This window comes from Papaver somniferum, chromosome 6 (genome assembly GCF_003573695.1).
Source record: "Papaver somniferum cultivar HN1 chromosome 6, ASM357369v1, whole genome shotgun sequence".
NCBI classification, from domain to species: Eukaryota; Viridiplantae; Streptophyta; class Magnoliopsida; order Ranunculales; family Papaveraceae; genus Papaver; species Papaver somniferum.
Genome location: NC_039363.1, coordinates 150,272,183 through 150,290,053, shown reverse-complemented (window position 1 = coordinate 150,290,053; position 17,871 = coordinate 150,272,183). Strand labels below are relative to the sequence as shown.

At 41.7% G+C, this 17,871-nt stretch overlaps 2 pseudogenes; one reads left to right on the top strand and one right to left on the bottom strand.

Moving 5' to 3' along the window:
* LOC113291659 overlaps positions 1-17,871 on the bottom strand; it is a 325,743-nt pseudogene that overhangs the window by 156,181 nt on the left and 151,691 nt on the right.
* Positions 3,479-3,578, top strand: LOC113292020 (annotated as a pseudogene).

Below are 17,871 nucleotides of genomic sequence, written 5' to 3'. Positions count from 1 at the left end.
GTCTTCTTAGCACTAAAATGACCCCCACATGCATGTTCATGACAAAAGGAGATAATACTAGACTGGTCACTCTCAGATACACATCTCCTAATAATCTGGTCCGGACAATACTTAAACAGATAAGGATCGTCCCAAAAGAAATGCTTAACCTCGGCTAAAAACCTAGAACGATCTTGCTTACCCCAATGTTGAGGGGTTCGACCAGTAACAAGATAATTCACTATATTTGCATACCAAGGTGATTGGGAAACAGAGAACAATTGTTCATCAGGAAAGCTATCCCTTATAGGAAGGGAATTAGGGGAACTAACAACTAGCCTAGACAAGTGGTCTGCTACTACATTTTCTGCACCCTTTTGTCTCTAATGTCTGGGGAAAATTTGTAACAATAGGATCCATCTAATCAATCTAGGTTTGGTATCCTTCTTAGATAAAAATTTCAAAGCAGCATGATCTGTATAGATTATGATCTTAGAACCTAATAAGGACCTAAACTTATCCAAGGCAAACACGATGGCTAAATTCCTTCTCGGTAGTTGTGTAGTTCATTTGGGCATCATTCAGAGTTTTGCTAGCATAATAAATCACATGAAGTAATTTGTTTTCTCGTTGTCCTAAACGCCTATAGCATAATCTGAAGAATCACACATAATCTCAAAGGGTAGGTTCCAGTTAGGTGCCTGGACTATCGGGGCAGTAGTGAGTAAAGTTTTAAGCTTCTCAAAAGCCTCTAAACAAGCATCATCAAAGACAAACTTAACATCTTTTGCAAGCAAATTGCAAAGAGGTCTAGAAATCAAGCTAAAATCCTTAATGAATCGACGGTAAAAACCTGCATGCCCTAGGAATGACCTAATATCTTTTACGGTTTTTGGGACCTGTAAAGTCTTAATAAGGTCAACTTTGGCTTTGTCTACCTCTATACCCTTTGAAGAGACGATGTGCCCTAACACATTCCTGATTTAACCATGAAATGGCATTTTTCCCAATTAAGCACTAAATTTTTTTCCTTACACCTAGTCAACACTAATGTCAAATGATGCAAGCACTCATCGAAAGATGAACCAAACACTGAAAAATCATCCATAAAGACCTCTAAGAACCGTTCTACCATATCAGAAATATGCTCATCATACAACGCTGAAAAGTTGCAGGGGCATTACATAGCCCGAAAGGCATGCGTCTATACGCAAAGGTACCAAAGGGACAGGTAAAAGTGGTTTTCTCTTGGTCTTCTGGGGAATAACGATCTGATTATAACCGGAGTAGCCATCTAAGAAGCAATAGTGACTATGTCCAGCTAATCGCTCTAGCATTTGGTCGATAAAAGAAAGGGGAAAGTGATCTTTCCTTGTGACCTTGTTCAATTTCCTATAGTCAATACACACACGGCATCCCGTGGTCACTCGGGTTGGGATTAATTCATTATTATCATTTTAGACTACAGTGATACCTGATTTTTTGGGGACAACCTGAACAGGGCTGACCCACTTACTATCTGAAATTGGGTAAATAATACCCGCATCTAACAACTTAAGCACCTCTTTTAGAACTACCTCTTTCATGTTAGGGTTCAGTCGACGTTGCATCTCCCTAGAAGGTTTGGAGTCTTCCTCTAAATGAATCTGATGCATACACACAGTAGGACTTATACCCTTAATGTCTGCTATAGTCCACCCTAAAGCTTCCTTATTGTCTTGAAGTACATTTACTAGCCTACTTTCCTGATCACTATCCAAATCGGAAGCTACAATCACAGGTAAAGTCTCATATGGGCCTAAAAACACATACTTTAGAGTATCGGGTAGTGGTTTAAGGTCCAACTTTGGGGGCTCTTCTAAAGAAGGAATTAGGGTAGTCTCAGAAACTAGTAATGGTTCGAACCTATCTTTCCATCTATCAGTGTCTAAAACGGTGGTAGAATCTAATAGAGCATTCACCTGTTCGATGGTGCTATCGTCGTCAAAATCTAAACCAAAATGGGATAGAAAACTTTCTAATGGGTCTTCAGACAAAATGTTTGGTAATGACTCCAGTACTAAGGCTTCTATCATGTTCACCTCTTCAACACATATGTCATCTATCTCATGAGGTTGCTTACTGACATTAAAAATGTTCATCTCTATAGTCATATTACCAAAATATAAACTCATCACACCATTTCGACAGTTAATGATCGCATTAGACGTAGCTAAAAATGGGCGACCTAAAATCACAGGTATCTGGTTCTCTGGGTCAGGGACATGTTGGGTATCTAGGACCACGAAATCCACTGGATAAATAAACTTGTCGACCTCAATAAGAACATCCTCGATAACATCTCGAGGGATTTTAACAGACCTATCAGCTAACTGCAGTGTCATCTGAGTAGGTTTCATTTCACCAAGTCCTAGATGTAAGTATACATGGAATGGCATTAAGTTCACACTGGCTCCTAAGTCAAGTAAAGCTTTTTCTACCCGGAAGTTACCTATTGTGCAAGCAATGGTAGGAGAACCTGGGTCTTTGTATTTTGGAGTTGTGGTGTTCTAAATGATTGAACTTACATGACTAGCTAAAAAGGCTTTCTTATGGACGCTAAGTTTTCGCTTTCGCGTACACATATCCTTAAGGAACTTGGCATAAGCAGGAATTTGCCTAATTGCATCTAATAAAGGAGCGTTTATGGTAACTTGCTTAAAAACCTCCACAATGTCATTAAAGTTCGATTCCTTCTTTGTTGGTACTAATAGCTGAGGAAATGGGGCTCTAGGCATAAAATCAGACCTTTCAGGAACCGAATTCACATCATCAGAAACTTTATCAGTCTCCTCAGTTACTGATCCTGAGAGGTGAGATTCTGAGGGGTGAACTACAGTATGTTCACTATCGGGCATGGTTACCTTATTGTCTACAACTCTACCACTCCTAAGGGTTCTAACAGCATTCACTTGATTCGATGGTTTTGCACCTAATTCATGAACTCCTCTAGGGTTGGGTTGTGTTTGACTAGGAAACTTACCCTTTTCTATCAAAGAATCACTTATCAGACCAACCTGGGTTTTTAACTCGGAAATAGCCTGACTATTTTCTTGTCCTATCCTGTTACTAGCTTGTAGACTCTGTTCTACGGATAACTGAAATTTTGCAGTTTGTTGAGTTAACAAGGCGAGAGATTCCTCTAAACTTAGGATTTTCTTATCTACCACTAGTCTGGCCCACTTCTAAGGCTTCTAACCTTTTTTCTATAGCAGTAATTTTGGCATCTGATTCATAGCCTCCTTCTACCCTATTAACGTTTCCTCTACTTAAAAGAATTGTTTTCTGGGGTGCCCTACTATTTTCCCATTGCTGGGTTTTTTCGGCGATTTCATTAAAAAATTCCATTGATGCATCAACATTTTGGTTTTTAAATCCACCAGTGCATAGAGACTCAACCATGGTCGTTGTGGAATACTCTAAACCCTCATAAAGGATCTGAACTAGCCTAACCTTTTCTAAACCATGATGAGGACACTGGGATGATAAATCATTGAACCTTTCCAAATACCTATATAAAGATTCTCCCTCTTGTTGTGAAAATGTACATATTTGCGTCCTAATAGACGATGTTTTGTGCCTAGAGAAAAACTTATTGAAAAAGGCAGATGTAAGTTGTTCATATGTCTCAATTGACTCGGAGTCCAAACTATATAGCCACGACTTGGCCTTATCTTTCAGGGAAAATGGGAATAACCTAAGTTTCAAAGCATCATCATCTAAGCCTCTAATTCTTAGAGTACTACAAATTTCCTCAAAATCCCTAACATGGTAATAAGGGTTTTCATTTTCTTTCCCTAAAAAGATTGGGAGCATCTGTAAGGTCCCAGGTTTCAGTTCATAGGGTGCCTCCGTTTCAGCTAACTTAATACACGAAGGACGAGTAGTCCTAGTTGGATTCAACAAAGCTTTCAAAGTTGCCATTTCTGGCGCTATCAGAGCAACATGGATTCTCTCCTCAGTCAAAGGACGTTCAAAAACAGACTCTTCAAAAGTCAGACTCTCTAGATTAAGGTAATCGAGACGCTTCGAACTACTAGGTTTCTCTTTAACAAATCTACCTAGTGCGTCTCTTTTACGTTCAGGCATACAATAGAATTTTCTAAATTGGAAGGGTAAGCAAACACAGATCAAGGCCGACTCAACCAAATCAAACCTATTGATTTCTAGCAAACAAAAATCATGATGGATCCACTTAGATTGTTTCTAGACCAGCTTCTAATCCTTTGAACGGGAATCGTTACAATTTAAGCAAACCCCTCTAGAATCAATCTGAGTTAACGTAAGTTGAATAGAGGCGAGGGAAGCTCGGTGGAGATTTGATACCCAAGGCCTCACCGGTATTATAAGGCGGCGCAATCACGCATTCAACTCACAGAATGACTTTCCTGTTAAGCTCGTTACCCTATCGGTCTCGTTCTAGTCAAAATTTTAGGCTTAGGTTCGCGTAGGTTACGTGTTCCTAAAGCGGGCAAGAAGAGAACGGTGATGAAATCCGAACCCTTATCTTGTATGGCCAGGCCTTTCCCTTTACTAGAAAAATAAATGTCTGTATTCAGTCCTCAACATATATGCATACGAAGGAGTCCAGTAACTCGCTGACAGGAGATTCGCGAGTGCTTTGAATCTTACCTCCCGTTCCAGACGGGGGATGAATCGGTTGTAGTCGACTTGGGCCACTGACTCCGATGTCTAGTGTATGAACCCAAGGTGCAGAGACAATATCGTAATTGTCCTCCTTCTCTGCAAACAATTTATATTTAAAGTACCCTTCCGTAGGGTAATAAAAAAAATAATGTCCCAAAGTCCAAAAGTCTAAAAGTCCAAAAAATTAAAGAAAAATTACAAAAATAATAAACCCTAATGCAGTTTTTTTTTTCTAAAAGAAAATAAACAAATCCTAAAATAAAATTGTCTTCTTTTCTGTTCTTTTTTCTTTAATCTTTAGCTCCAAGTCTTTATGAAATCACCAAACTCTTTGGATCAATTTTCTTTATGATCCAGAACCTGTAGACACAAGATAAATACCCAAAAACATAAAAAAGGACAAAAATAATAAAATAAAATAAAATAAAATAAATAAAATAAATCTAAAACCCTAAAAACAAGTCCGCGTCGGCGGCGCCAAAAGTTGATGTGATTTGTAGATAGTGGTAAAAGTGATTCGATTCTCAGACTTGTGAAGGATATTAATTAGACATAAATTCTAATATTAAAATAGAAAACTCACTAAAAATTATAGCAAACTCAATCAAAGTTGATATCAATATTAAAAGAACACTAAGGCTAAGATTCCACTATTTTCCAAATTCAAAGTGATTTAATCTAATATTTATATTCATGCAATATTTTTCGTTCAATTTGATTCTAAACTATTGCAACAAGTAGATTTTCAAAATAACAAGTGTAAATCCGGAGCATAGAACATCAAAAATCTAGGTCCAAGCATGCTCTATGAAAAGAAATAACAATTTCTTAGCAAGAATCATTCAAACAATTTTCACTCAAGGCAAAACAATCATAAAAATAATTGCGATAAATAAATAAATAAGAATATACCACCTTTTGTTGGAAAAATAGCTTCCTCTATCGCCTCAGCAATGGGGTTTAGCTCCTCATATTAATCACTTGCTCAAAATACATGTTTGTTGCTCAAAAGTTGATTAAAAGAGTGAAAGGTGTAAAGCAGCTGATTTGCAACAGCGTAAAAGTGTTACAGATCTCTGGTACAAAGAGGAACAATGATTAACTGCTGTATATAAATGTTACTTATCTTCTGCTATTGAACAACGACACTGTTCTGCGACTGTTTTTCGTGCGTCAATGTTCTTCGCGTTCTTGAGCTGTGCAGCAGCAGCAACAGCAGAAACAGAGTTTGATAGAACTATGATTCCTTCTTCTCTGGCTCTCCTCAGGTCCCTAAACTCTCGACACCCCTTCTATATGACCCAAAAAATCTATTTATATCAAAAATACCGATTAAGTCTCTTCCAAATCTTCCAAAATCTCTTCCCCTCTCTTCACGGCAAAGTTGCGGCAATTTCTTGTTTTAGAATTTTTACGCGTTCCTGAGCTTTCCTTTTTATTCTAAACTTTTCCTTAGATATATACAAATCTTTGGGAAGGTTATAGCACTTTAATCTCTCTAAAATTCCCTAAAACAGGTCACACACGTGACTTTCCATATATTTCTGTTGTGATAAAAATCCGTCGATTGAGCCAAGTCTAATCGATTTCAACACCCATATCAGATTCCTAAACCCATAAGGAGTCTATCCTATGAAAATCAGAGGTTTAATCGACCTCAGACTCCTCCAAATCAAGAACCCTAATCTGTTCTTCACTGCCACAAATTTTCCCGCCAAAACTGATAATTCAAATGTTGAAGATGGTCGCCCCCTATCCAAAGTAGGGGTATGATTAGCAGCTTCCTGGAAATGGTATTCCCCTTAGTAATTAGGTTACCCCTTATCCAAAGTGAGGGTCTGAATAGCAAATGTCCTCCCATGAACGCAAAAAATACTTTTCGAGCCAATTTCGCCGCAAAATCTTATTTTTCCAAAAACACCTACAAAGACATAAAAAGCCAAAATAAATAGAAAATCGAGCACTAACGATATATACAATTGAGATTATATCAGACACAAAAATGTGTCTATCAAGGATCCCTTCACACTCTTATTTTCACACTATATCACACATTGAGAGGCATTTTCTTAACCAAAATCAAACGTAACGTATTTGAAGCTAATATGTTGGTATATGCTTGTCTTACAAATCTCTACATATGCACAAAAAATGATCTCATTCCGAAATATCAAACTCCACCATCGACCAATCTTAATTTTAACGGTTGAGAATTAGTTGACTTTAGATGGTCAATTTTCAAAGTAGTAGATGGTGGAGTTATATGTTTCAGAATTAGCTCATTCTTTGTGAGTATGTAGATCTTTGTAATACCAACACATCCACAAAATGTTAACTTCAAATACTTACCGTTTAATTTTGATTAAGAAAAATGTCTTCAAACGTGTGAGATAGTGTGAGGGGATCCTTCCTCTGTTAGTTTATCGTAATTCATTTTAGTTGAGATTTATATTCATCCAAATATGCAACTAGGTATGATAAATTTTTACTTAATCTTGAGCGTTTAACCTTATACAAAATTAACGTACCAAATTAGCTAGACACGCTTGTTTACCATGTTCTTAATATTCTTTAGATTATCACAAAATTACTATTACTAAGAGTTGGGATGAAATGAAATAGATACATGTGTAAAACTTTATTTCTAGTTTTATTAACAATAAACTTCGAATTCAAGCAAAATTTCCTATTCATTGTACCGTAATTCAATGAACATTTCAAGTTTTACTAGCAAAAACTAATTAGTAATTAGATCTCATATGCATTGGACTTACCTAAACCCTTAAGTTAACAATCACTACTTTTTCTTTGACCATAAAGAATTCTGTTACAGCATTGCTCGGTCGAACTCGCATGCGTTGCTATCTCAAGCATGTTTGTCAATGTTAGTGGTCAAAACTATAAGTCTTGATATATAGTTTATTATAGCTAAGTATCGTACTGGGATAGAAAGTGTAGTTGAGCTCAAGGACTTCATGGAGGTTCATCATACAAGAAGAAGAACTACTCAAGGAACCGTTGGAACTTATCGACAAAAAGGTATGTGAAGACTTGAACTTATCTGTCACTCAAAAGTCTATATACTCTATCTCTTACTCTTTGAGACAAGAAGTCGTATGCTATATATATAGACTTGGATTATACACATTTGGTATTTTGAGACGAGTATACCTGGCCTATCTATATCTCGAAATATGTGTTGGTAAGATTTTTGCTTCGATCGAATTTATCTTTACCATGTGATGAAAGTCATAATATGTTTCAATCATATTGAAAATTTCTTTGACGAGAAATGGTGTAACAACTAACGTCCTCTAAGAATGTTTCAATCATTAAAATGAGAGTTTAGATTACATAACCAATGGTGGACATAAGCATTATTGTGGAAACACATTTATGTATAATTCCTATTCCTTGAACCAAAGTTTGCGAACTTTGTTGATCAAGAGAACCGGAAGAATGACATGATCCAAGTCCGTGAACTCAGTCCACGAACTGCCAAAAAGTTCTCAAACCCGAGAATTTCTGCTGGAGTTGACAAACTACTTGCGTGAAGCTAAGTACGCAAACTCAGTCCGCGAAACGGCGAAGTTCTCATTCCCGAGAATTTCTGCTGGAGTTTGTAAACTCTGCCCGGTAACTTAAGTCCGTGAACCTAGTCTGCGAACTTGAGAAGCTTATATATCTGAAGATGATTTCTGAACTTAAACTTAAAAAGACTAAGGAATGCAGTTTGCAAACTGTGGCTATAAAAGTTCATGAACCGATTCAAGTGAATCAAAACATATTTGCTTCAATCGTGTCTTGTGTAGTACATGAGATTTCCTTGCAATTGAACAACTCTCTAACTAGTTCATTTGAACTAGTTATGGTGAAGAAGAACATGGTTGATATGAAATGCTCATATGGCTAACCTTTAGGTTAACTATTGTTGAACCAACAAGTGCATACGTTTGGGTACGGTTAACAAACCTATAAGCGTGCATTGTCAAGTGTGTGTAACAAGCTAAGTTTTCGATCTAACGGTTGAGAAATATTAGCTTGAATCTAAATCAGGTTTTTATTTAACGGCGAATATTGAATGCTTTGTTACTAAGCTAACATTGATTGCAAACCCTGATTTGAAAGACTATATAAATGAGACATCTAGTATTGTGCAAAACTAATCCCCACACCTCATGTGTGATACTAGTTTGCATACTAGAGTCTATTCTTCTTTAACTTTTGGTTTTCTTCTTCTAAAACCAGGATAACGACTTAAAGACTTCATTGGGATTGTGAAGCCAGACCGATACTACTTTTATCGTAGTTGTGTGATATGATCTTGCATCTTCTATCATACGAGTACAATCAGATTGATTGGCTTGAGATTGATATCTTCGATAGGCAAGATATAAAAAGTAATCACAAACATCTTCGTCTCATTGTTTATGATTCCGCAACATCTTGTTTCGCTACCATATGATTAAGATTGTTGTGAGGTGATTGATAATTCTAGGATGTTCTTTGGGAATATAAGACCGGATTATCAATTGGTTCCTGTTCACCTTGATTATTATCAAAAGACAGAACAAAACTTTTAGGGTTTATCTGTGGGAGACAGATTGATCCTTTGATAGACTTGTCTATGGGAGACAGATTTATTTATTGTCAAAGCCTGCGATTTTGGGTCGTAGCAACTCTTAGTTGTGGGTGAGATCAGCTAAGGGAATCAAGTGCGCAGTATCCTGCTGGGATCAAGGCGTAGGGAGTACAAATGTACCTTGGATCAGTGGGATACTGGCTGGGGTTCAACTACAGTCCAGTCCGGAGTTAGCTTGGAGTAGGATAGTGTCTGTAGCGGCTTAATACAGTGTGTGTTTAATATGGACTAGGTCCCGGGGTTTTTCTGCATTTGCGGTTTCCTCTTTAGCAAAATTTCTGGTGTATGTGTTATTTCCATTACCGCATTATATTGTTTTATCTTTATAATTGAAATAATACAGGTTGTGCGTTAGATCATCAATTAGAGTAATCCAACCTTTGGTTGATGGTTATCATTGATTGATCCTTGGATATTGGTATTTGATACCATCCAAGTTATTCCTTGTGTTTGATTAAAGAATCACTGATTTCTATTAGCTCGAGTAAATCAAAACAAGAGAGAGATATTAACTCCTTGAGATACTTTTACCTAGATTGAGTCTGATTGTCTAGTTGATTCTCTAGAAAGTATTTCGGAATTACTCCATACATATTGCTAAGCGAAATATTGAGTGGTGTTGTTAGACCCCCGCTTTTTCAATTGGTATCAGAGCAGGAAAACACGTTCAAGCCCTTACAAGTTTGTGTTTGTAGCGATATGACTCTATGGACAATAGTGTTATCTCAATGAATGCACCACCAGATCCAGGGATTTCAGAATTCTCTTCCATGGACGATTTATTAAAATTTGTAGAAGAAATTATATCTAAACCTCCACCAGTACAAAATCCCTTGAAATCTTTTCTGAAATTGAAAAGAAACTTGAAAGCCTGTCTTCTGATGTTGATTTGTTTCTCCAGAATGAGAAAGTATCTCTTGAACGGCTAAACCAGGCTATGAAAAATAATATTTATGTAGAGGTTGACATTGATTCAATTATCAATGAGAGCCGTGCTCCTCTTCTGGGATCTTCTAGCAATAATCTGCCGTTTGAGGGTGAAAACGGTTTCTGCTGATTTTGGTAATTTCAGGTGTGTGGGTGAGAAACGAATTTAAACCCTAAACAATGTACTACGAGGGAGTACTTTAGAATCGAGAGATAAATCTGTACAAATCCGTCCTAAACCAATAAATGGTCGTTCCAGACTTGCTTCGGTCATAAAGTGAAGGAGAAGGGTTGGTTTTGGGGAGGGAAGCGAAGAAAGTGTTGAGACCAGAATAGTTGATTCTGGAAGAGTAGTTTTTTCACGACTTGTATCAGGAAGTAGGAAGCTAACAGATGGAAATCTAGCAAATGTTTTTTGAGTGTTGTATCCTCCTGATCTGAACTTGTCGTTTGGTGGAAATAGGTAATGCCTATTTATACAAGTCGAATTGAAACATACTCTGGTCTCATTAAGAAATGGAAAACAGGTGAGTAAATGGGAGGAGGTGGTAACCAGTAACGCTTGGAATTGATGTTCCATAAAAGAAAGCGTTTCACCGTTACTCCTTGTATTTACTAACCGCCTCATCCTTATGACACTTTCTTATAACGAGCGTAGTGTATGCGGCACGCTGTAAACCGCCAAATCAATACCCAATGAGCATCCCCCAGTTTGTGACATGTGTTGGTGTCTCGAGTGTTTTCGTGGAAAACATGTAGCATGTTGTTGTTGTCTGGCAAGTTGAGCTTGGGAGACTTGCTGGCTCGGTGGTGACCTTCAACGGTCGAGATTTTGCATCTTAAGAGGAAGGTAGCCGTTGATTATTGCAACCTTTCATTTGGTAGCCAGTGGCATGAAAGTATGATCAGTATGGCTTTAATATGGCCTAGTTTAGGCGCGGCCGAAAGTTAGGGTTTTGGCTTTGTTTAGGCGCGACCAAACTAGGGCCAAAGGTTTCCATGTGTTAGCTGGTAACCTTGGATGGCTAAGATCTGCATCTTAGATGAAAAAGTGGCCGTTGATTGTTATAGGCCTTCGTTTTGGCAGCCGCATAGGGAAGGCCGGCATGGCATGGTATGGCGCGGCAAGGTGGTTGGCATGCCATTTTCACATGTGGCATGACATGCCTTAGCGCGGTTTGGCGTGGCCAAAACTAGGGTTTTAGGCTAAAGGTTACCATGCGTTGTTTGACGACCTTTGACGGTTAGGATTTGCATCTAGGATGGAAGGGTGGTCGTTGATCGTCGCACACCTTCGTTTTGGTAGCTGCATGGGGAAGGCCGACATGGTATGGCGCGACAAGGTGGTTGGAATGCCATTGGCACATGTGGCATGGCATGCCTTGGGGTGTTTTGGCGTGGCCAAAACTAGGGTTTTGGGCCAAAGGTTACCATGCGTTGTTTGGCGACCTAGGACGGCTAGGATTTGCATCTAGGATGGAAGGGTGGTCGTGATCGTTGCACGCCTTCGTTTTGGTAGCCACATGGGGAAGGCCCGCATGGTGTGGCGCGGCAAGGTGGTTGGCATGCCATTGGCACATGTGGCATGGCATGCCTTGTCGCGGTTTGGCGTGGCCAAAACTAGGGTTTTGGGCCAAAGGTTACCATGCGTCGTTTGGCGACCTTAGGCGGATAGAATTTGCATCCAGGATAGAAGGGTGGTCGTTGATCGTCGCACGCCTTCGTTTTGGTAGCCGCATGGGGAAGGCCGACATGGTATGGCGCGGCAAGGCGGTTGGCATGCCATTGGCACATGTGGCATGGCATGCCTTAGCGCGGTTTGGCGTGGCCAGAACTAGGTTTTTGGGCCAAAGGTTACCATGCGTTTTTTGGCAACCTTGGACGGCTAGGATTTGCATCTAGGATGGAAGGGTGGCCATTGATCGTCGCACGCGTTCATTTTGGTAGCCGCATAGGGAAGGCCGGCATGGTGGGGCCATGGCCAATGGAGCGGATGGATTGGCATAGTGGGGCCAAGGGTTTGGTACGGACGGATTGGCATGGTGGGTCCAAGGCAAGGTGCGGTTGGCTTGGCATGGTGGGGCCTAGGGTTTGGCATGCCATTGGCGCATGGTGCGGCTAGCATGGTTGGGGCCAAGGCAAGGCACGGTTGGCCTTGCATGGTGGGGCCAAGGGTTTGGCATGCCATTGGTGCATTGTGCGGCTAGCATGGTTGGGGCCAAGGCAAGGTGAAGTTGGCTTATCATGGTGGGGCCAAGGGTTTGGCATGCCATTGGCGCATGGTGAGGCTAGCATGGTTGGCATGCCTTGGCGTGGTAGACGTGGCTGACATGGTTTGCCATTCGCACAGTGGTGTGGCTGGCATGGTTGGAATGCCTCGGCGTGGAGATGTGGCTGACATGATTTTCCATTAGCACAGTGGTGCGGCTGGCATGGTTGGCATGCCTTGGCGCCGAGATATGGCTGGCATGGTTTTCCATTGGCACAGTGGTGCGGCTGGCATGGTTGGCATGCCTTGGCGCGGAGATGTGGCTGGCATGGTTTGCCATTGGCACAGTGGTGCGCCTGGCATGGTTGGCATGCCTTGGCGCGGAGATGTGGCTGGCATGGTTTTCCATTGGCACAGTGGTGCGGCTGGCACGGTTGGCATGCCTTGGCGCGGTAGCATGAGAATTAGGGTTTGGTATGTACGAAGATGATGTCGGTCAATACTAAGGGTTCTGCCATGGAACATGACACATGTATATAAAAAAAAGATATCTCGGTAATTCTTATCTTAGGTATGTTGAATGATTCAATAAATGCGCTAGTGGATGTAGTGACGTCATGTCATATGTAAGGTTTTACGATTTTAAGCCTAAGCTAAAAACCACCATCAACATTAAGTCCCCTGCTTAGCTCAGAACAGGAGCATTGTTGCGAGGTAAGCATAAGATGGTGACAGGCCAGGACAAAATCAAAATGTCAAGTCATGAAAAGATGGTCATGAAGACCCGACTAACCTTTTTCGAGAGGTAAGGAGAATTCGTGATTCTTGTGTTGGCGGCCTTGCGTAAATTCTACTCGTGGTGTTGCTGGCTAGACCTTGAAATGGTAGAGGAAGTTGCTGGTTGAGATGCAAACTTTCAGCTTGGCTTGGTCACGCGTCATCTTGGCTGGGCTAGGGAACACGGAGGTGCTATATTAGCGAGTTTGTCGGTGTTGGTGTGGCTTGAGCGGAGCCGCTGGCGTTGGTCGGCTTGGAATGGGAGACACATGTATTTGTCGGCTTGGAATGGGAGCCACAAGAATTGGTCGGCTTGGAATGGGAGCCACAGGCATTGGTCGGCTTGGAATGGGAGCCGCATGCGTTGGTCGTCTTGGAATGGGAGCCGTCAGCATTGGTCGTCTTGAAATGGAGATGCTTGCATTGATCGGCTTGGAGTGGAGCTAGCTTGAGTTCCTTGGAAGGATGACGACCGACTTCAGTTCCGTGGAAGGATGACGACCGGCTGCAGGAAGATAACAACTTGCTTCAGTTCCCTGGGAAGGTGACGACAGGCTTCGGGAAGGTAACAACTTTCTTCAGTTCCCTGGGAAGGTGACAACTGGCTTCAGGAAAATAACAACTTGCTTCAGTTCCCTGGGAAGGTGACGACTGGACTCGGGAAGGTAACAACTTGCTTCAGTTTTTAGCATGCTGTAACCCTAATTGGCGCCCCTTACTAGAATCGCTGTAAAATTCTCGTACGAACTCGTATTTTGACGGTCCGCCCCTCCATTCTAAACGGAAAAGAATTTTGTATCTCCCTATGCGAGAATATTTAGGTTTCGAGCTCGTTCGGGAGGTGAAAACAGCTCGACAGTAAAATTTAGGAAGAACTCAGGAGGGATGTTGCGGTCCCGAGGTGGCATAGTCGCGCCCAATCATCCGTTTCATGGAGCAAGAAGGAATCTTTATTTTTTTCAAACTCTAGAAACTCCGTCCGCATGAAAAGAGATATTGACCTTCTTCTGTTTTCTGTTGCTCGTCCGGATCCGTGCTTTCGTCTGCAGTGTCTCTCCAGTGGATTCCAAAATTTATCAAACTCCATTACATTCTTGGGACAGATGGATGTGGTTGCATTTTCGGTCAATCCTTGATTTTAGGTTGTTCAGTGCCTGGACCCCTTGATCGCGATGATAATATGTTGTGGATGCTTGTATTGGTCGAAATCTTCCGGAGACACTGGATGAAATAGATGAGTTGGGAGATATTGCTTTGGCGGTGTGCTGCTATCAAGTCTTCAAGGACTTGGTTCCAAGTGGCATCCTTCGAACCATCTTCCGAATCTTGGACTATCGTTTGGAATGGGATGTGGTGAGCAGTCCCCAGTTATGCTTCTGTTAGATCCGATGGCTTGGACGAATATGTGAATGTATCTTTGTGGCGTGCATTTGGATTCTTCGGTGTACATGTACGTCTTCATATTGAGAAACTCCTGCGGCTCGTAAAACTTCGACAGTGATGATGTTGAAATCAGAAATAACCTGGTTGAGGGGAGTGAAAGCGTCCCATGTTGGTAGTCCCCATGTGTAGCCTACTTTCATTGCATCGCCTTGAATCCACGTCCACGAGATTTGATATAAGCTTATCGTACTCTTCTGGATGTGACGTTGAGGTGATCGGAATATCACATGATGAAATATCCTGGATAGTGAAGTGGTAGGAATGAGAGAGTTAAGTTGTTTATCATGGCTCCCTCTGTTTCTTCAAGAAAATGTTTCAGCCGCGTCTCTGGAGTTATCTCATGAGTCTTTGATGGTCGTCGGGATGGACTGTGATGAGCAGTACCCAGTCGCATTTTCTTCAGTTTCTGAAGTGTTTTCCTCTGAGCAGGCTTGGGATCCTCCGCGGCCTTGTAAAGTGTTGAAGGCGTCTTATGGACAAATATGTGATGATTTTCTTGCGCTGCACCCTTGAAGAGTAGATGACCTTGTTGTGGCTATGACCTTTTGGTTGAACGTGTCTTCTGAGCTTTGACAGTGAAGGGATTCCGTGTATATCCTCAGTCCCCAAGTATGGTTTACATGTTTCCATCTCGTATGGTCAGTGGGTTGACCATGATAAAGACATCACCATCGTGCATTCGTACTGGTGATTTTGTTATTTCTTCCACGTGGAACTTAAAATATGGAGGAGTACAGGTTACTTTTGTAGTGATTATTGTTGTGGTGAAGCTATGGATGGTATCAACAAATGAGCGGCAACATTTCTTGGTAGAAGATGTAATCAGAAGAGACTACATTGTCGTGGTAACAAAGTAGGTTGGCTGGAATTGTATGGGTATCCATGGAAGTAAAAGGATTGGCTGGACGCGTAAGCGAGCAAACTGTCCATGATCACGAGTTTTGGCGAGATGGATCAAAAGGCGGTCATGACTACGAAGGTTGGCTGGCTGTGATCATGATCCTTGACATGGGGAGCGTGGTGGTACGACCCTTTGCAGGAAGAAACAGCGTTGAAGCAGCTTCGGCTGTTGGAAAGGATGTTGAAACTTAAGGAGTCAAAAGCTGAAGCTTCGGATTCGGATTCTGGTGCATCTTATGGAGAGAACGCTGAAGCGGAGCGGCTGCTAGAGCGGACGTTGAAGCGGAGCCGCTGCTGGAGGACGTTGAAGCGGAGCGGCTGTTGGAGCGAACGTTGAAGCGGAGCGGCTACGTTAATCAGTATGCTGTCAAACTTGAAACCCTTCAAGCGAACAATGGTTAGGAGTCGCCAATTCCATATATCAATCGTGCTTTCCAGGAGAGGTTGGGGTTTGGGAACGACTTCTCTAGTTGGAAACAGTTGCTTCCCTGATGCAATGCGGTCGAGGGATGCGAATATGTCTTGACGTTGCGCCTACAGAATCTCACATAACTTTTTCATCATACACTGCACGATTTTGTGGGCGAAGTCCCCGGAAATCATGCAGCTCCTGACAGGAAGAGAGTCTTTGTGAGCTCAGGGGGTTGCTGATTTTCTTTGCTTCGATTTTGGAGAAGTCGTTCCTGATCTTTACGTGTAATGAAATTAGATTGTTGATTCCCTTCTACTGGGCGTTCAAAAGGCAACACTAGAAGGATGTAAGCTGCTGGCGCTGGAAAGATGCAAGCTGTTAGCGCTGGAAGGATGCAAGATGCTAGCGCTGGAAAGATGCAAGTTGTTAGCGCTGGATCGACTTGGAATAGGCGCTAGCTTGGCGTGGACGCTGGCTTAGATTTGGTATGGTTCGGACTGTTGGATGGGCATGGCGCGGACTGTTGGCTTGGCACGGCGTTGGCTTGGCACGACGCTGGCTTGGCGTAGCGTGGACTTGTTCTTGCGGGCCCAGTTGCCTCTTTCCATACGTAGCTCAAATAGGAAATCATTTCCTTATTCAAATTCCAAAAGTGTTATGCGTATGAAAGGGGTTGGCTCTCCTTTTTATCTTGTATCTTTGTTCTCATGTCCTGGTGTTAGCGATAGCAATAAAGTGGCAAGCGTATTCCATCTATGTACTCTAGCGTTTCTCTTTCAATTTGTTTTCTTGTTTTGGGGAAAATCCTAGCCATAGGTATGCCTTCCATGAATCTGTAGAAATATTGTTCTTCTCTTCGAATATCTGTAGTAGCGTCGGCTACCTCATGAATAGTGACTGGTAATCGTTATTATGAAAAGTAGGTACGTATGGGTAGGTGACCGATTCCACTAGGAACTGAGCGTTAGGGTTTCTCTGAGATCCAAAAGTTGCAGGCCAAGGTGACCGAAGGTCCTTCTGCGGACGTGGTCAAACAACAAGAAGCGGAGGTCGAAAGGCTGTCCAAAGAGTTTGAGCTGAAACAGGCGGTCCTCCAAATGACGAAGGACGCCTTCTTCGAGAAGAGCAAAATACCGTTGAATGTCTTCCTTTGAATGCACTTCTGTCTTCTGAAATTCTTCTGTTTCGTTTTTTTTTTTTTTAAAGGCAAATGAAACACCTGGCTTTAGGGTTTTGATTTTCTGGATTTTTGGGTTGATAGACAAGTGTTACCTATAAGGGTTTTGGATTATTATTCGGGATGAAATGTTTTAGGATGATGCCGTTTTTGGTTATGATTGTAAGTGACACAAACATCCCAGGGAAGATATGGAACCGTGAACGTTGCGTGTCGGTAGATGACATGGGATGAAAAATAACATGGATATCGGTTTTATCATTCCCATGAAAACTTGAAATAGTAAACCATGTATTTTGTCTAGGCAAGACTTACTCGGTTTTTTGGATCTGCTAACGAAAAATGAGTCAGGTGCAAGTCCGAGTTTTGTGAGAAGCACCGCAATTGTGGAAAGTCCCCAGTCGTCCCTGAGTCACTTGATAATCGAGTCGTCAATCCCTGGGCGGATCGTTTGCTTTTAACCTCTGGGAAGTCCCCAGTCTCCCCTTGCCGTGTCATGACTGGTAATCGGGTCGTCAGGTAACTGAGTCGTCGATCCCTGAGTGGATCGTATCGGGCCGTCTGCTAGCTGAGTCGTCGATCCCTGAGCGGATCATTTGCCTCTACCGTCCTGACGTTTGGGTCGAAGTATGAGATCGAGTATTGAAAATTGACATTGTAACCGAAAGACCAATCTCCCACTGTGGTCGCCAATTATTTGAGGGTGAAAACGGTTTCTG